This window comes from Fistularia commersonii, chromosome 21 (assembly GCF_037954325.1).
Source record: "Fistularia commersonii isolate RoL2024-O1a breed Wild chromosome 21, RoL_Fcom_v1.0, whole genome shotgun sequence".
Classification (NCBI taxonomy): domain Eukaryota; kingdom Metazoa; phylum Chordata; class Actinopteri; order Syngnathiformes; family Fistulariidae; genus Fistularia; species Fistularia commersonii.
Window position 1 is genome coordinate 14,069,417 of NC_141304.1, and position 20,707 is coordinate 14,090,123.

The 20,707-nt window shown below is 44.3% G+C and overlaps 1 protein-coding gene across 4 annotated transcripts in view; it reads right to left on the reverse strand.

Moving 5' to 3' along the window:
- myorg (myogenesis regulating glycosidase) overlaps window positions 1-20,707 on the reverse strand; it is a 218,217-nt gene that overhangs the window by 100,914 nt on the left and 96,596 nt on the right. For all 4 annotated transcript variants that reach the window (XR_015107749.1, XR_015107750.1, XR_015107748.1 and 1 more), the window contains exon 3: window positions 15,206-15,260. The gene's annotated coding sequence lies outside the window, so the exon portion shown is untranslated. The remainder of the gene's footprint in view (window positions 1-15,205; window positions 15,261-20,707) is intronic.

The following is a 20,707-nucleotide window of genomic DNA, read 5'->3' on the forward strand; positions in this document are numbered from 1 at the left end:
TCCCAAATTCCTCTTTCAAATGACACCATCAGCAACAGATTATATTTTAGTGCACCAGTAAAACATATACTTATGTCTTGAATTTGAATTTGAAAAAAAAACATTTTTTATTATATTGATTTATTCTATTTTCATCATTGCTATTGTCACCCTTTTTATCCTTGTTGTTGTATTTTCACTCTTGCTGTCTTTTTTTTTTCCCTTTCTATTATCCATTCCTATCCTTGATGTTTTTGTCTCTGCCGTCTTTTCATTCATGGATATCTTTTGCTATTGTCTAATTGTCTTTTTATTTATATTTATTGATACTACAAATGTTACACTGCTGTGACAAAAGAAATTTCCACTATGGGGATCAATAATCTCATCTTATTATCTTATCATTCACGTGGCGCGAAATAAAAAAGCAGCCGCGGTTTCGCCGGTGCAGGTAAGCCACCGCGAAGGACGAGCCAAGAAGGGTTATTTCAAAATGAACGCGATCCAGGAATTTAAAAAGGATCTGCTCAGCTCAGCTATGCTATTAAGTGCACCGTCTTTGGAAACTCCAAGTGAGTTTTTACATTTTAACAGTGCAAACAAGCTCTGAGCATCAAGTTGCTACATGTTCCAAGAAAAAAAAATGTTTTTTATCAAATTAAATTTCTATAAATTCATGCTTTCCAATGTTCTTTTCTAAGTCCAAGACCCAAGCAGTGCAGAAAATAAATGAATGAATAAAAACATTGGCTTGTTTTGTCACATCAAGTCTTTTTCTTCAACTGCAAGGTTTGAACACTTACTGATAAAACACTTCAACAGCTTCAACAGGGAAGTCTATCTGATTCCAGGCCAATGAGAGCTCTCAGATGCTCCATACAGAAAGAAATAAAATCAATAAATAGGAAGAAATAAGCTGGAAAAAATAATAATAGAAAAAAATGATGACAACATATTTATGTTGTATGTCTGTGGCCAAGGCCGCATTTACCGTGAATTCCGGACAATAAGCCGCGTTTTTTTTTTTTTTTTTTTCACACGCGGCTTAAACAACGATGTGGCTAGTTCATGGATTTTTTGGGCGGAGGAAGGGGCTTCATGAGCTTCACGTCCGCTAAAACATTTATCCTCGTCACATCGGACCGATGAAATGACCAGGAAATTCTGAAGACGTTCAAATCCGACACCGACGAAAATGACTTTGACGGTTTTAGTGCGCGGGAGGAAGCCAAAGATAGCGACCAGCTAGCGGCTAAAATGCAGCTTCTGTTGACGTGCGCCCAACTGTCTGGAAAATACAGTAATGATTTAAGTGAATGATTTTTATTATTTAAGTATAAATAAATCAATATTTTCTAAATCACACCAAAGGGCAGGACCAAGAGTCTTTAGAATATGTCTTGTGGCCTGTACCTGTGTGTGTGTGTTTGTGTGTAGCTAAATGCGCTAAGAGAGCATTGCATGCATTTAATCATTCAAATAAATATTTGTATTAATTTAGTATAAATTAGTTAATATCTTCAGTGCTACAGCAAAGAGCAGGAGTGGCAAAAATATATGTTGTGTGACCTCTACTTGTGTGTGTGTGTGTGTGTGTGTGTGTGAGGAGCTAAGTGCGCTAAGAGAGAACTCGACAGAAGAACCCTCTTATCTCTCGCTTGTTGGACCGAGTTTAATGAAGTCGGAATATTCAGGGATTCAATCCAAGAAACATTATTCTTCCCAGATCCCAAACCACTGTGTGAGATTTTACTTCTTCCACAAATTTGTGAAGAAAATTATCACTTCCTGTCTGCAAAATCTGCTAACTCATACTAGCTATTGCTGCTAATTCATGATAAAATATGAATCGGAATACAAACGGTAAAGATGAATCAGACCGCTTTTATGAATTGTCATTTTCCCCGGCGTTCCCGGAGACGCCCCCGAGGTCGATATACATGCCAGACTCGTCCGTCAGCGAAGCGCCCGAGGTGCGAGCAATCAAACAATCGGGCCTCTGCAGGCGGCGAGTATGCAGATGAGCGGAGCGCCTCCCCTCCGCGGGGCTCCTCGCCGAACCCCGAGATTAGACGGCTTCAAAAGACCCGTCCCGTCTGGCGTGACGCGGGGAGGCGGCTAAACGTCCGACCACAACAAGGTTGGGCAATTTGCAGAGTTAGAGATAGCGCCGGTCCAAGAGAGGCTGCGCACAGCAACTAAAGAGTCCTATCTGAATCATGAAATGAAATAAATACGGGCTCGAGAGGATTGCCGACGCCTGCCGGGTTCGCCTTTTTTTTTTTTTTTTTTTTTTTTTAAGAAATACCTGCTCGAATACCGCGATTGCGGCACGATGTTACCGGTGTTTGGTGTTTTCTCTGTGAGCGGCCGACCAGCAGAGACTCTGGAGGGGCGGGTTGTTCACTCTGCAGGGAAGACCTGGGTTTTTATTTATTTTTTATTTTGTTTTTATTTTGTAAGTCGCTTTGGATAAAAGCATCTGCCGAATGAATGTAATGTTTATTATCATTCATTCATTCATCATCTGTACCATTTTACGGCTCGTGGGCCACGTCCGGCCCATTTTGCTTTTTTTATCCAACCTGCCAACAATATTTTCTTTATATTTCAAATATTTTCAATCACTTTTTTTTTTTTTTTTTTAATTTTTTTATGTATGGTTACTTAAAACATAATGTCGGTACATTTTTATGATCATTAATGATTTTAAAGTTGAACTTAAATGCCTAAAAATTGAAATATTTAAATTGCAATTTTCATTTTGTTCAATTTACATGATACCGAGTTGTGCCGCGCCTATTTTCTTTAAATATTTCAAATATTTTCAATTTTTTTTGGAATTTTTTTATGTATGGTTCCCAAAAAAATAATGTCGGTACATTTTTATGATCATTAATGATTTTAAAGTTGAACTTAAATGCCTAAAAATTGAAATATTTAAATTGCAATTTTTCATTTTGTTCACTTTACATGATACCGAGTTGTGCCGCGCCTAAGAAAAATCCGATAAAGCTCCAAAAAAAAACATTCATTCACTCATTCATACCTGATATAAATACCCAAAATCATTCACTGTCTCATTCACATGTCAGATAAAGCTCCAAAAAACATTCACTCACTCATCCCAGGTAATGTAGAGGCATAAAAAACTCATTCCTCCACACATCAAATAGAGACCATAAATTATTTAACTCATTCATTCGCACGTCATATAGAGGCCGAAAATCATACACATCAGATAAAAAAAAAAAGAAAAAAAAAACAACTCACTCACTAATTTACACTTCATATAAAGACTCATTCATTGCCAGCTAATATAAAGGCATTCAACCATTCACTCACTCATCCACACGTCATAAAGACCCCCAAAAAAGTAACTCACTCATTCATTATTGTATGAGGAAGTCTGGAGTGGCAGAGAAGTATGTTAGACTGGTGCAGGACATGTATGCTCGCTGTGAGACACTGGTACGGTGTGCTGTAGGGGTAACAGAGAAGTTCAAGGTGGAGGTGGGACTCCATCAGGGATCAGCTCTGAGCCCCTTCTTGTTCGCAATGGTGATGGACAGGCTGACAGATGAGGTTAGACAGGAATCTCCATGGACCGTGATGTTTGCGGATGACATTGTGATCTTTAGTGAGAGAAGACAACAGGTAGAGGAAAATCTAGAGAGGTGGAGGTATGCTCTGGAAAGGAGAGGAATGGAAAGTTAGTCGCAGCAAGACAGAATATATGTGTGTGAATGAGGGGAACTCAGGTGGAGCGGTGAGGCTACAGGGAGTGGAGATCAAGAAGCTGGAGGATTTCAGGTACTTGGGGTCAACAGTCCAGAGCGTAGGAGAGTGCGGAAAAGAGGTGAAGAGACGGGTCCAAGCAGGTTGGAATGGGTGGAGAAAAGTGTCAGAGGCACTATGTGATAGAAGACTTTCAGCCAGAATAAAAGGAAAGGTGTACAAGACAGTGGTGAGACCAGCGATGCTGTGTGGACTAGAAACAGTTCCAATGACCAAAAGACAGCAGGCAGAACTAGAGGTTGCAGAGATGAAGATGTTGAGGTTCTCTTTGGGAGTGACCAGGATGGAGAGGATCAGGAATGAGTCTATCAGAGGGACGGCACATGTTCGATGTTTTGGAGAGAAGGTCAGAGAAGCCAGACTGAGATGGTTCGGTCATGTACAGAGAAGGGATAGTGAATATATTGGTAGACGGATGCTGGAATTGGAGCTGCCAGGCAAGAGGTCTCGAGGAAGACCAAAGAGAAGGTTTATGGACCAGCTAATATAGAGACAAACAACCATTCACTCATTCATCCACAAATCAAATAAAGACTCAAAATCATTCACTCATTTATTCACACATCAGTTCAAACAAGCGTTCACTCAGTCATTCGCAGTCACGTCACCAATCCCGTAGTTTTCTATCGTCTCGTCCATTCTGTGAAAATCCTTCCCGAATGTGCCGAGCTTATTACGCTTATGTTTTGTTGCGTACATAATGCACAGCGGCTCGGCTTTTTCCCGCCGCACCGCGAGGCCCGGAGCCACCGGGGGGGTGGGGGGTGGGGGTAGCCTATTAAATGTGAGAAGAAAATTACAGTTAGATAAATCCTGTAAAGTTCACTCTGCGCATAAATTGGTTCAAACGTGAACCCAAACAGCAGCGGAAGGGGGATCCGTGCTATTCATTAGTCCGTCTTTTATTATTAGACTCGGTAGCCATATGTAGGTGCACGTATTTGTGGACGCAGCGGTTAATGAAAAGCACTCGGAGGAACCGGGGCATTGTGGGACGGGGGTTTTAATTGCATTTCATCACCACTTTAATACCCGAAAGATCTTCTGAAACACATGGCTGCACAAATTGCCTTTTCCAGAGAAAAAAAAAAAAAAAAAAGCAACCCCTTTTCCAGAGGCCGGCAGGTACTTTGCTTTCCAATGGAAATGTTGAATTGATATATATATATATATATATATATATTTTTTTTTTTTTTCTAATTTTATTTTATTTCTTTTGGAGGATTGCTGGATATAGGCACCTTGAAATACCCGTACACACTTTTAGAGAAAGCGTCCTTGTGGAGGTCAGCCTTGTGGGGATTATGAGTGAATTTTTTGCATTTTTCTGTTCACTTTGGGGATTCTTTAGCGCTATTAAATAATTAATTCCTCCGCTTGTGGCGGCGGGATAAAGCGGCTTTAAGTGTGAGCCCCCCGCCCGACGCCCGGCTCCCCCTGTCAGGGGCCAGGTGAGCCGTCTCCCGGCGCACCGCCATCACCGCCGAGGTAACTTTCATGCTCTGCTGGGCAAACATTTTCCAGGTCACATTTTTCAATTACACTGAGAGGCAGGTCCCCATCGAGAACCAACCTCCCCCTCCAACCCGCCTCCCCCCTCCCCGGCAGCATACACACTTCAACACACACACACACACACACACACTCGCATAAACAGACCCTCCGCCGGCGCCACGCTGCGCCCACGCCGAGGCCGACGCAGCCTCTTCCCTTGACCGCGAATCAAAACGCGCCGATGGAGCTCGGGTCTCGAGGAGGAGACCGAACCCTCTCAAGGAGACGGCGCCTGAGAAATTACTTTGACACGAGGGTGCAGGAAGCGTAATCAGAATGAATATATGTTTCCCCGTGCATGCATTCTAATATAATTTACAGAAAAATGTCTGCTTTCAACGAGGTGCAAGACTTGTATGTCCGTCTGTTTACCTTCTCTCCCTGTTCAGGTTCCTCAAGTTTGGCGTGAGGTGTTATTTTTCTCTGATGACTTTGAAGTCGCTCCCTTTGCCCGCCGCCGCCGCTGCCCGAGGCGAGTCGAGATGTGAGCGGAGGCCGCCTCATCTGACTAATGCTGCTTTTGTAGCTAATAGCCCAGAAAAGGCCGCTCCGCCAGGACCACACCGAAGCTCCTCTGATGCCCCCTTCTGGAAATCACCAGAGGACAACAGCGTGCCGGGTTGTCGATCATGACCCTAGACGAGGTCAGCCAGCAGACGGCTTCAGTTTCCACCAAACAACTCCATTAATGAGGAAAATGCATGCTTAAAAATGAATAATCAAAAGAAACAAAAGGGATTTTTGGACACGGCCCGAGTTGTTCTGGCCCCAGCATGGTGGCTGCGTTCTCTAACCTCCAGAACGGCGTTGAGCCCTAATGGCTTCTGATGCTGCGCCATCATTGTGCGACAGCATCGTAAGGCCGCGCCTCCTCGCCGCCAAAGCTGTTGGAGGAGCTTCGAAACAAAAATCGCAATACAAATCCACTCAATCAATCATAAACTACCCGAGTCGATGAGCAAAAAAGTCCTGCAACAAACGCTGGCAATGTAAAATGTGGTACAACATGAATGTTTTATGCCTCTATATGAAGTGTGAGTGACAGGGTGAATACTTGTACGTTTATATTATTTGTGAATGAAAGAGTGAATGTCATGCTTCTATATGCTGTGTGAGTGAGAGAGTGAATGGTTGTATAACAATACAGGACTGTCTCAGAAAATCAGAAAAACAAAAATGAAAAAAAAACAAAATTACTTTTTCATGATATTCTAATATTTTGAGATATTTTGAGATACTTAAGATGTAAGCAATAATCAGCAATATTAAAATAATAAAAGGCTTGAAATATTTCACTTGTTTGTAACGAATCCAGAATGTCTGACATTTTTGTTTTTGTAATTGCATTACAGAAGATAAAGAACTTTATCACAATATTCTAATTTTCTGAGACAGTCCTGTATCATTTGTGTTGTTTGAATGGTTTCAGGTCTCTAAATAACGTGAATGAGAGGGTGAATGGCTTGTACGCCTATGTTATTAGTGAATGAAAGGGTGAATGTTTTCTACCTCTATAAAACACATGAAAGTAAATGAAAGTTTTGCATTATTATCTTATTCGACATTAATGAGAGGGTGAATTGCAACTTGTCTCTTTAAAATGTGTGAATGAGAGGGTGAATGGATTCAGGTCTATATTATTAGTGAATGAAAGGGTGACTGTTTTATACACTTATATGACGAGTGATGGTTTGTATTTTTCAATAAAATGTGAATGAGAGGGTGAATGTTTGTGGTCGCGGCTCTTTCATCTTTACACTGCGGCTTCGAGTGGGAAAATTAATTTTAAATATTTAATTGAAGTGTATTTCACTTGTGTTAATCCCTTTTTTTTTACTTTTAGTTCTAAGTTGGAAGATCATTGGATCTTGAGATATTAAATAAAATTATATTCATTATTTTTCGCCGCTCAAAATAACGTCACACTCGCGGAAGCCGGTATACCCGCCAGCCGGTGAAGTCATGATTTGCAGATGCTGTGCGCAGAAGTTCAGGAGCAGAAGTCCCAAAAACCGGGTAAAATAAATATTTATGAAGATATTTTACAAATATTTATTTTATATTGTTTACTGACACAGTGTTTTTTTCCCGATTTATTTTCAAAATTCAGGTCAAGGCTCCGCTACACGCTCTGAAAGCTCAAAATGAGTTCATTAAATAAATAAAATTTAATTTTCTCTGCAATACTTTTTGAATTTCAGAAACAACACACTGCACACTTGTTTATACAAAGTGTAAAAAGCAATATATACAGCGGTACCTTTATTTTAGACGTCAAAAAGTAATTGCGGCTCCCAGTGCTTTCTTTTCCGAGGAAACCGGGTCCAAATGGCTCTTTGGGTGTTAAAGGTTACCGACCCCTGGTTTACACCGATTCTCATCGCCACAAGTAAAGCGACAACCAACGGCGTCCATGAATCTCCGCCTCCGAGCCCAGATCTAGATCCTCGGCGCTCCGTCTATCGGTAGCCCTCGATTTGGTTTGCGGTTTACTCTGATTCCAAAACTTCAAGATGTCAAGTCAAAACAAATTATCTCATTTAAGTAAGAGGATGTTTGAAGTATTAAGAGAACATTTTCCTCGAATGAGAAATATTCCAAAGTTTTAGGAGAGGCTCGCTCTGAGAATTAACACTTTTTGGAGTTCGTGTGAAAGTAATCTTAAAAACAGGTGGGAGGAAAAACAGCTTAAAAGAAAGTAATTAATTTCCAAGTGGCGATTTGGAAGGATCTCCCATTGCTCGGGACGGTCAACACTTTTAGAGGAGCAGTATTTTTTTTTTTTTCCTTTTTTCAAATGTTCCAGTCTGAGGTTTAATCATGAAATATTCATTTTCAATAGCACTTGTTCTTTGAGTGTAAAATATACATGTCGTTGTATCCAAGTATTTCTTCCCATATGATTGTGGTAGATTTTAACTGTTTGTGCAGGAATAAAGTACTGAGTTAGCCAAATATGATACATTCACAGTGTAAGTAGTGTACTTCAAGACAAACGTGTAATCCACAAAATACTTGGGGCAGATCACCCAATATTAGACCCAACAAAATATGATTAGTGCAAAGACGAAAATTCGTATCGCCGGCACCCGGGTCGGCTGCACACCTGGAAAAAACATTAATCAAAGCTTGTCCTGGTTTACGGAAGAAATTATTTGGTGAATTAAAAATGATGAAGGTAAAAGAAGGAGCAGAGCCGAGGATGGAGGAGTCCGTGTCCTCTGGCTGACGGACAGAGTAGGCAGAAGAGTCCTGAGTATGCTAGGCTATAAAAGGACAGGCTAACCTGAACATTCATTCATTCATCAATTCATTCATTCTGGCACGGAGTGAGGAGGACAGAGCCAATCCCAGCTGTCTCTAGACAAGAGGTGGGGTTCATCCCGGACCACTCGCCAGTCGATCATAGGGCCGCATATATAGAGCATACAACGTTTGCTCCCTCACTCACAGCTTAGACATATAACTATTCATTCACACGTGGACATTTTAGAGTCTCCAATGGGACTGTAGGTGGAACCCAGAGAACCCAGAGGAACCCCACGCAGACACGGGGGAGAACACGGAGACTCCACAGAGAAATGCCCCCTTCTGGAATCCAGCTTTGGACCTTCTTGCCATGAGACAGAACATCTAACCGCCAAAAATTTGAACATTCGTCCATCTTCTGCTGCTTATCCTGTACTCAGGGTTTTGGGGGATCCTGGAGCCTATCCCAGCTGTCATTGGACAAGAGGTGCAGTTCACCCCGGATCACTTCAGGGCCGCATATAGAGCATACAACGTTTGCTCCATCACTCACAGCTTATAGAGAGACATATAACTATTCTTTCATAAGTGGACAATTTGGGGTCTCTAATTGGACTGTAGGAGGAACCCTGGGAACCCCACGTAGACATGGGGGAGAACGTGGAGACTCCATACAGAATGCCCCTTCTGGAATCCAGCTTTGGACCTTCTTTCCCTGAGACGGAACATTCAAGCGCCAAAAATTTGAATGTTCATCCATCTTCTGCTGCTTATCCTGTATTTAGGGTCTTGGGGGATGCTGGAGCCTATCCCAGCTGTCATTAGGGGCAAGGCGGGGTACCCTGGTCAATCGCAGGGCTACATACAGAGACAGACAACCATTCATTCGGGGCAATTTTCCCAATTTTTTTTTTACAATGAACCTGCTGCATGTTTTTCAAATGTGGGAGGAAACCACCGGAGAGGAAATACGCAAACTCCACATAGAAGGTTCCCCTTGTTGGAACTGGACCAGGGTCCTTCGTGCTGTGAGGCCGAGGCGCTGACCACTGCGCCATCGTGCCACCGCTACAGAATAAAATATGTGTAAATGTAAAATAGAAATTATGAGTCCAACAAGTACTTGGGGTCAACAGTCCAGAGCAATGGAGAGTGTGGAAAAGAGGTGAAGAGACGGGTTCGAGCAGGTCGAAATGGGTGGAGAAAAGTGTCAGGAGTACCAAGAGATAGAAGACTATCGGCCAGAATGAAAGGAAAGGTGGAGGAGACAGTGGTGAGATGCTCTACAAACAATGACAATGACCAAAAGACAGCAGGCAGAGCTGGAGGTGGCAGAGATGAAGATGTTGAGGTTCTCTTTGGGAGCGACCAGGATGGAGAGGATCAGGAATGAGTCCATCAGAGGAACAAAACATGGTAGATGTTTTGGAAAAGGTCAGGGAAGCCAGACTGAGATGGTTGGGTCATGGACAGAGGAGGGATGGTGAATATATTGGTAGACGGATGCTGGAATTGGATGTCTGGAGGGAGAGCAAAGATTTATGGACGTAGTGAGTGAGGATATGAAGTTAGTTGGCGTGAGAGAGGAGGATCCAGAGAATAGGGTTGGATGGAGAAGGCTGATTGGCTGTGGCGACCCCTGAAGGGAAAAGTCCAAAGAAAATAAAGAAGAAGAATAAATTGTGAATCCAAGCTCAAAAACATAAAATGACAATGTAGAGTCCGATTGGGCTCAAACTGTAATTTGCGCTTTTTAATTTTTACTTCTAATCAAAATGATCTTTCAGTAAAGGGCTGCGGTAATGGGTTCACTGGGATCGTGAACATCGCATGGATTCATCAGGCAGGTCAAACCGACGGAAAACGGCTTCATCCGCAGGTGAGAGAAAACCAAAAAAATAAAAAATAAACTTAATATAAGAGAGTGAAATGTTTTCTGCTAGAATTGCAGTGAGACCAAAACCTGTTCCAAAATGAAACCAAATATGTGTCTGCAAACAGTTTGCATGAACTCACACACGCACAGACACAAATATCAGTCAGACCGCAGAAGAAAAACACGCAGGTATTTTTCTAGTCGCGGCAGGGAGATTTAAAAAAAAAAAAAAAAAAAAAAAAAACATCAAGAGCCGCATACCTAGCGGCCGTGCCTCGATTTAAGACGAAAATACGGCCATTGCCGAGCAACGAGACGAAGAAGATGGGACCGCGGACGACTTGGAGAACGGCCAGGGACGCCGGGTCACGGGGGTCGGAGCCAGTTGGCACGAACGGTAAAAGCGCACAACGGGGTTCGCGAGCATGCGGCACCGGGGTTACGCACGGCCGTACTTCCAAAAAGTAGAGTAAAAAAAAAAAAAAAAAACATCCCGGCTATTCTCTGTTCTTTCTGTACATCTGGTTCCTTTGCAAATGCGATTATGAAACATCAAAATGCTAACACGGGCGCACGGAAACACGCCGGCTGAAGGGGAAAAAAATATAGCGTTACATCGGTTTCACCTGACAGAGGCATTTTGAAAGGAAATATATGAAACGGCGAGCGTTATCAATCCCCTGGCTGTCATCTGACAGACCTTGTCACGGTGTCACCCATCTGTTACTCCGCGGCGTTATACGTGCGGATCTATCAACGACAGCAGCTCCCCCTCCACGGGGCTGTGTCGCGCTAATCGTCCTAAAAACACCTGGCGCATCTCATCTTGACACAAAAGCGCCGAGCGTCGTTTTCTTGCAGAGATGAAAAAAAAAATAAAAAATGAAAATGTCGACGGCGATTGTTTCTCATGAGCTATGTTTGTCACAGGACAGGTGTCGCGGCGCAGGTAGCGCGGGGCATCAGCACCACACAGGAGTGTTAATTAGACGGACCCGTCGCCGATAGCGTCGCGAGGCTGCTGCGACTGACGCATGGAGCTCCCGCCGCGGTTGGAACCGCCGTTGACCTGCGGTGACGACGCATCAAATGCAAATGTAGGCGCCGTGGACGAGCCGTTTGGAGGACGGGGATGCGCGTCACCATGTGGTGAATTTTTTTTTTTTTTTTTCGGACAAAACAGCCGTGACATAACCTCGTCTCAACGTCAGCCTCTGCTTTGTGGAAGCGGCGGGAAATATTAGCGCCGTGGCCTGGTTGTTGGAGCTGTTGCTGTTTTCGGGGAGGACTGGACCATGGGGAACCAGAAAGATTGGGATCGCCAAGAAGACGGGGACTCGGGATTCAAGGGTGGGAACTGAAAGGGAGAACCGAAGGAAGGGAGAATCCGGGTTTGGCAACCAAGGCAGGGAACTCATAGGGAGAATTGGAGGGTTGGAAATGGTCGGGAGAACCAGGGTTTGGGAACCCAGGGTGGGAACTAACGGGGGGAACCAGGGGGTGGAAACGGGGAGAACTGTTGGGGAAAACCTGAGGGTGGGAACCAGTGGAGAGAACCTGAGGGCTGAAAATCGATGGAGGAACCAGGGTTTGGGAACCCAGGGTGGGAACTGATGGGGAAAACTTGAGAGCGGAAACAAGGGGAAACTATTGGAGGTAACACGAAGTCGGGAACTGGGTGGAGAACCTGGGTTTGGACACCGAGGAAGGGAACCGATGGGGAGAACCTTAGGGGGGGACAGACAAAGGTCAACACAAATGTGACGTCGTCGATAATCAGAAAATCGATCGTCCTTATTGACATGAAGAGACAAGAAGTGATCGGCTCCGGAGGAACCTGATCACGACATCAGTTCAGTACTGATCAGTTCATCGGCGCGATATTGATTCAGTCAATATCATCGGTTCGGCAACCAAAGAGCATGCTGTTATATGTCCGTGGAGGTTCTCAGTCATCCGGGTCCTGAACCGAAGCAGCATCTCCAAGTGAAGAAACTCGAGTCCGGTTGCCAAGATGAGAAGCCTTCGACAAGAAAGCATGCTTTTATACAAAGCTGGAAAACCCTGAACCCTCACTGATTCCGTCCACCTGTCCAGAGCTCCTTGGCAGATGCAGCAGGTCCTCCCTCGCCCTCCTCCTGGAGGACTTCAGGGGATGACCGGGTCTGGCAAGAAAAAAACGCCCTCAATGGGTCAACCGATGTACCTTCAGCCATTCGGACATACCCTGAACGCCTCTTGTGGGAGATATTCAGGAAACGTCCTCATCGGTTTACTGGAATACTTCAGCAGAAGGCCGGGGGCCCGGAGGAACCCCCCGCTGATAACTCTGCCCCTCGCAAAATGAAACTCCTTAAAGATCTTGCTCAGAGGAAGCACCGTATCTCTTTTCAGCAGAGGACCGTAGGCTTCCACATGGAGGTGCCGACCCTCATCCTGACCGTTTCGCGCTTCGGATATGAAGCTCCCCGGGCCCCGCGATAGAGGTCGGGATGTGACGAGGCCAAGAGGACCACATCAACCGCAATAAGCAGGAAGGCGATAATGAGGACCCCCCGCCGAACACGTGTTTGATGCTGCGCCGAGAATACGCCGCTTTCGAAATTAAGACGAGAAGTTCAACCGGAGTCTGAAGCAACGGCGACACACAGAGGAGCAGATGTTCCGGAGTCAAAGCTCAAATGAGCAACGAGCGGGTATCTCTTGTTGCGTTTTGAGCCGGCGTAAACCGTAAGCGCGAGATCGATAAAAAACAGAAAACCCATCACATCCCTGCGTTTCCCCGGCTGAGAATCCCAGAAGCTGCCGGCGCTCTGCCCAGACACGGCGACCCACGGCTGAAGTTTAACGTTCCCGCGTCCTCGTATTTCACGTCGACCCCGGTTGTTACGCCGCATATGAAGCACGGGAGCAGGTTGGCAGGATTTTAATATTGATTTGTAGCAGCAGCCACCGTTCTCCGGAACTACATGGTCAGTACAAGAGATTCATCTCTTGCGAGGTTTAAACTCCAGTATTTATGTGTCACGGCCCGTTTATTGTCCGTCCACTGAATTTAAATGGACTTCTCAGCCGTTGAGATTACAAAACCTATTTTATTCTCATCTCACTCTCTATCTCAAACAAATAAATCAGGCCGTTCCATAGATGTTGAAAAACAACAATGACAAAATCCTTGTGAAATTTTTGAAAAGGGGATTGTTACTAGAACAAGCCCTTTATTTCACTTTCAAATAATCATGGGAGAAAAGACAAAGCAAAACGTGAAACGTGAAAGCAACTATATCCAGCCTGAACCTTTCGGCCTCACACACTCGCTCGGGTTCCTTCCCTGCCAAATCCCCAGAGTTTCTGCAGCCCGTGATCGGATCGCAAAAGTCCCCCGACTTCGGCCGCCACCCAGCAGACTCTGTAACCCTAAAACCCCCAATGGGGACGAGCGAGCCAATCGGAAGGGAGAATCACGCTGTCCCTTTGGTCTGTGCCGGGCCCAACTCCTCTTGGGCTGACATAGATATTACAAATCTAAAATATTGGTCCCCAGAGCCAGCTTCTGCATTCCAGGGCCAAAGTAAAGGTCACCTCTTTTGGCCACTAACCAGCGTCCACTGTACCCGACCCCCTATGGATGGCAAACCAATGGGAACGTAGATCCATGTTGTCCTTTTGGGCCGTGCCCGGGCTCAGCTCCTCTTGGGTTGATATAGATATTACAAATTTTAAATATTGGTCCCTGGGGCCAGCTTCTGCACTCCAGGGCCAAGGCGAAGGTCCTCTACTTTGGCCACTGACCAGCTTCTACTGTACCCGACCCCCTATGGATGGCGAGCCAATGGGAAGGAGGACCTCAATGTTGTCCCCTTGGTCTGTGCCGGGCCCAGGTCCTCTTGGGTTGACATAGACTTTACAAATCTAAAATTTTGGTCCCTAGAACCAGCTTCTGCACTCCAGGACCAAGATGAAGGTCCCCTCTTTTGGCCACTAACCAGCTTCCACTTTACCCAACCCCATATGGATGGTGAGCCAATGGGAAGGAGGATCCATGCTGTCCCTTTGAGCCATACCAGCTCAGCTCCTCTTGGGTTGACATAGATATTCCAAATCTAAAATATTGGTCGCTAGAGCCAGCTTCTACACTCCAGGGCCAAGGGGAAGGTCCCCGACTTCAGCCTAGCTTGCACTGTACCCGGATGGCGAGGAGGACCCACGTCGTCCCTTTGGTCTGTGCCTGGTTCAGCTCCCCGTGGGTACACATAATTATTCCAAATCTAAGAAATCAGTGAATGGATCCCTGTTGTTTATTATTTGCATGACCTTAATATCATAGGAGGAGTTGCGTGTTGCTCCTGCGGCGCTTCTTTCAAGTGATGTATGGTTTGCAAATGGCCGCAATCAGAACCTCAGCACGCCATTTGGCGTGACGCTAGTCAACATGTAACCGACGCGAGCAGAATGAAAGTGCGCACGAGACGGAAGGGATTTGCAAACAAAACCGCTTTACAAGCTTATAAAAATGCCACAGCCAATGTAAGCGATGGGATTATTCACAATATGGGCTCCACAAGTAGAAAGCTACCTTTGGGGTAAATTAGTTACGGGTGGTAAATTTCCCCCCCTCGCGCCCCAACCAACGCACAAAAAACAAACATTTCCAATCTTTCCAGCACGAAATCAGCAAGCGAGGACTTTAGACGGCGAATGCTAGCTGCCGTTTCTCGCAGGCGAGAAAAAAAAAAGTCATCGTCTAACCTTCGGTGTCCCGTCTGCCGGCCTCCTCGCACAGGGATTCTTCTTTTTTTAACACCTGTTGGAGAGCAGAGAAAAAAAAAAATCAATAAATATGACATGATTACAACATTAATCAGAATTCTTTTAATATTAAGAACACGGAATTTGAAATGTCATTGAATATCCATGTATATTAGATTTAATTTTTTTTTTTTTTTTTAACCATTAGCACGACATATTGGTTTGACACCGCAAAACCGCCGTCTCCGATCAGGCTGAGAATGTCTGAGAAATCCAGGCAAAATTCCTTGAGATGGATTGACTCCTTCTTCAATCACACCCCGGGGGGAAGGGACGAAACCCCAGGGAGCGATCTGAGCTCGTGCTCACTCATTTAGCTTAGCCTTAACGAAGCGGGGAGTGAACGCCAGCCATTTCGGGAGCAGCTCGGAATCCGGCGAAAGCCAGAGTGGCCCGACGGAGAAGGTTCGGAGGTGCAAAGAGGTTGGAGAGGTGAAGTCTGGGCGGTAGGATGCTACGCAAAGAAGACGTGAAGTGAGTTGTTGTGGCGCGAATGACTGGTTGAAAACGTCTGATTCAGTCGCTTAAAAATAAAGGAAGCTGATAGACGTGGTGTTTTTAATTCATCTTCCCACGTCATCAGGAATAGTCTGAGACAAACTGTGAAAAATGGCCGCCCAATAAACAACCCGATTTTGGATCCATACGCGCCCGCCCACCGTTCCACCCGCCACACCGCCGCCCCGACTGCAGCGTCAGAGGTTTGTTTATTGTTGGCAGAGTGTCGGGGCGAGACAACAGGCGCGCTGCATACCTGCTTAATCACAAAGTAATTTTTCGTATCACGGCACACCGTGATGGGATCTGAGGCGTGACCTCTCTTTGCCTTGTTTCCTTCGCAATTCTGCCCCCCCCGGACCCCCGGCAATGACTCCGGAGCGAAGGTAAAAGAGCGAGCGGCGGCGACGAGAGCGGTAATCCAGTCGGCCGGTTCATCGACAAACCCTAATCCTTTAACGCCGCGACCCCGTGTGTGAAACGTGTTGCATAAACCAGATTTTTGAGGGGAAGAGGGGTGGAGACGTTTTTTTTTTTTTTTTTTTTTGTGCTACGACTCATTGGAATCGGTGCAGAGGGGGAGGCTTGCGATGATCCCTACCCCATATACCATGGATTTTCAAATTCCTCTTAGCCATAAAATTGAATCTATCAAGTCTCCGGCTCACCTCTTGCCCCGACATTTCTCACAACAGGAGCTCTCCTCCCTCGGGTTTTATCATTCCGCACAATCTGAGTCCTCCTGTTGGGGCTGTGACTCGGGATGGCTAGATTATCTTCTTAAGAGAGATTGAGATAAGGACAGGAAAAAAAAAAAAAAAACCTCCGGCTCCACCCGAAAATCACCTCGGATATTAGCAGTTTACCGTCCCGTCCTGCTCGTGGAAAACACAAGACGCCGATGGGACTGTAGCTTATATCTCAGCGCGCTCCATATAGACTAATCCCCGCTAACAAGGCCGAGAATGCAAAGGACAACGTGCCAAGATTAACTCCAATTACAGGCTGTCTCCGGCATATTCTCTTTTTTTTTTCCTTTCGGGGTTGTTATTCAAAGCGTGGCGCTGAATATGCTGGTCTCCGCTCTCTCACCGGCGAAGTAAAATCACTTTAACATGCACTGAAAATTACAAGCTCAAGGATGTGTTTTCCAGCTGCTTCAGATGTTATTAGTCTATTGTGTCCATTGTTATCCCCCGTCATTCCTGGTATTATCTGGAAGTCTCACACAATACCAGCTATCATTACTGAAATATCACACCGGCCATAATTAGAAATCCCGAGAATGAATGTGGACGAAGGTGCAACTCTGATCACGACAGGGGTGTGTGCACGTTCAATAAACATTCCTTGCTGAAAAAATACCTTGGCTTTATTTAATTAAAAATATTCTTTTTTTTTTATAATTTCTGATATGTTATAAATTAATAATATAATAATGTAATGATAAATAACATTATAATATAAATAATATAGTATGTATTTATAATACAAATAAAAAATTAAAATAACTATATTACTACTAGTAATAAAATCAATAATAATAAAATCAATAATAATAATAATCACTAGCTAAAAAAATGAAAATAACTTTATTACTACTAGTGATAAAATCGATAATAATAAAATCAATAATTATAATAATGACCAGTTAAAATAATAACATTTGTCTGTTAGGATTATTATAAAGTTAAATAAAATAAAATAAAATAAAATAGAATAAAATAAAATGTGATGGCTTTTATTTATCCCTGGTTTTCTATCTTGCAGAGAATCACGGTGTTTAGCAGTTGAAATCAAAGGTCATTCCAGTAACGTGTGTTTGCCGCCTCTATTGAACTTCGTTGGTCTGCGGCAATGATTGTTCCTCAGCACCTGAGGATTTGTTTTAAGTGGAAGGATAAACTCATGAAGATTTCCATTCAGTCGAAGTTATAAAATCCTGCAATTTTTTGAGGGTTTCTCGAAACAGTACATATCCAAAATACCCCGGCCCGTCACGACAAGCGAAGCCAGATGCTGCATGCGGCTGTTCAACATACTTGCAGGAGAGAAGAAAAATTCCCGGAAATGCATTTATTTAACAATAAAATCACAGTTACGCATCAAGACCAAGGTTGGGGTAAAAACCCACAAAAATGAATTTACGCTTACAAGAGGTACAAGATCAGCCATATATTGTTATTATACTTATTCCTGAATAGCAACATGCCATTAACAGCGGAGTGTATCACAGCAACACCATTACCACAATTGCAAACTGCCTTGGTTAATACGGGAAAATGAATAGGTGCCACTTGGAAACAATATAACGCCGCCACCACCAACCCCACCACCTCTCCCGTTCCTATTCTCCATCTTCATTTCAACGTGGCCTTCATTTGTGTCCGTGGAAACCGGGAGGAACTTTAATGACGTCCTTTACCACCAAACATAACGGCGACGGCGCGGGCGAGTCCCATGGAAGCGGCAAATAAATCTAATTAGAGGGGAGATATGCTCACGCGCCTGTAGGCTGAGGATTAGCCAGCTGTTGTTATGCAATCCATACTTGTCAGAAACTACAATCTGACTTGTGTTGCCTGGGATATTGAGATGTGCATTAGCGCGGAGGAGATTATCATCATGAAGGATAGCAAGCTGTTTCACTCCTCCGTTCTCTCACTTGCACATTCAACTATTTCACTTGATGAATCACTTCTCTTGCACAAACAAGTGGAGCGTCGAGCTGCTCGCCAAAAAAAAAAAAAAAAAAAAAAAAAAAAAGTTCTGACTGAGGCTCTCAGCTGTTTTCGGACATGCAACCCTTCTCAAAATTACATTCAATTAAAAGTTGGAAATACGTGATGTTGTTATTCAAATCAATTATGTTGCAGAGCCATCATATGACTATCTGGAACACATGAGATGTTAGCTTAGCTACAAGAAATACCAGCATGTCCTTCAAACCATCTCCCTTTCTCTTGTTTGACCGCAACCAATCATAACTAGCTAGCAACCAGCGATCATTTGACTATCTGGAACATGTGACATGTTAGCTTAGCAACAAGAAAAACAAGCATGTTCTTCAAACCCTGTCCCTTTCTCTTGTTTAACCGCAACCAATCATAACTAGCTAGCAACCAGTGATCATATGACTATCTGGAACACATGAGATGTTAGCTTAGCTACAAGAAATACCAGCATGTCCTTCAAACCATCTCCCTTTCTCTTGTTTGACCGCAACCAATCATAACTAGCTAGCAACCAGCGATCATATGACTATCTGGAACATGTGACATGTTAGCTTAGCAACAAGAAAAACAAGCATGTTCTTCAAACCCTGTCCCTTTCTCTTGTTTAACCACAACCAATCATAACTAGCTAGCAACCAGTGATCATATGACTATCTGGAACACATGAGATGTTAGCTTAGCAACAAGAAATACCAGCATGTCCTTCAAACCGTCTCCTTCTCTGTTGTTTGACCGCAACCAATCATAACTAGCTACACGTGCAGCATTCATTCATTCATTCATTCATTCATTCATTCACGCACTTATCCCTTATCCTTATCCACCTGTTGGAATCCAACCAGGGCCCTTCATCGCCATAGCAACCTGTGACCGCGATAATTAAATACTTTACCACCTCCTGCATCCGGACATCTTCGTTAGCATAAGGAATAACCCCCCTGTCGCCTCGTCCAGTTGTGTTTAAGATAAAGCGCGGGTTCGATCTGTTGGCCTTTTCCAAAAGATTTCCATTTCCCCCGCAGATCTCTCAAAATGAGACTTCTCCTCAAGGCGGCGTGAGGTTCTGCTCCCAGAACCCGGCCAGACACGGCTCACCCTCCGAGCGAATATTGCCTCTTCGAATGACGCCGAAGTGCATTTTTTTTGAGAACGACATGGCCGTGTTTTGCTTTTAAAGCATTTCTCAGCCTCGCCAAAATTATTGCCGGTTCTTTTCTTATGGTGCGACGCTGAAAAGTAATAAAGGAGGGGGAATTCAATGGCGACCGAGTTAATACTCCCACGGCATTTTATTCGCGGTAAAATATTGGAAGCTAAAATGGCACCCAAGAGATGCATACACAAAAACCCTATGAGAAGAAGTTCTCTGTCTCTCGCCGTCTCTCTCGCTCTCTCATTTCCTCCCCAGCCTTTCAATGTCCTTCCATCCTCAGAGCTGGACAACTCACCCGACGCTCTTTAAAAAAAAAAACAAAAAAAAAAAACACACCTCTCTCCTCCTGCAGGCGTCCGTCGGGCGTCTCATTCACAGAACGGAAACTTTCCGCGGCTTCGGCGGCCGAGCGCGGCGAATGCAACGTTAAAACATCCCTCCTTCTCCTGCAGTGGCGGTCTGCACTGTCTCTCAGCTGACATGTTCAAATCAATAATTCACATCCTGCACGTGCCTGTGTGTGTGTGTGTGTGTTTCCGTGCATGTCTTTGATTGTTTTGGAGACGCGCATCGGCCTTCAAAGAGGCCTCGGACAAGCGGACGTGTAGGTTTATCAGGAAAAAAATCGCGTCCAGATATCATTTTTTGCGTTTGCAGCCGCTGCAGGACCCCCGATAATAAGACCTTACATGGTTACTGTCAATCTGCATGGTAAATTGACCTAAAATATATATATATATATTACACAACTGTGGGTCTACTGCAAGAGTGTGTCTTTGTTTTTGCAGGAGTATAATAGCCTGTGTGTGTGTGTGTGTGTGTGAAGCGAGATAGAGAGTGCGGTGAGTCTCGCTGGGAACACACATGTGGGTGTGTGACAAGGCCACGGACATTAATATTCCGAATGCATAAGCAGGTTTGCCACCGACACTATTATCTTTGTAGAAAAACAAAATGAACAGCACAATCTGTTTCCAAAATGGCCCGGGCACGGCGCGGCAGATAATCATATAATTTGCAGATTTAATTGGAAATATAAATCCCAATGCACACACC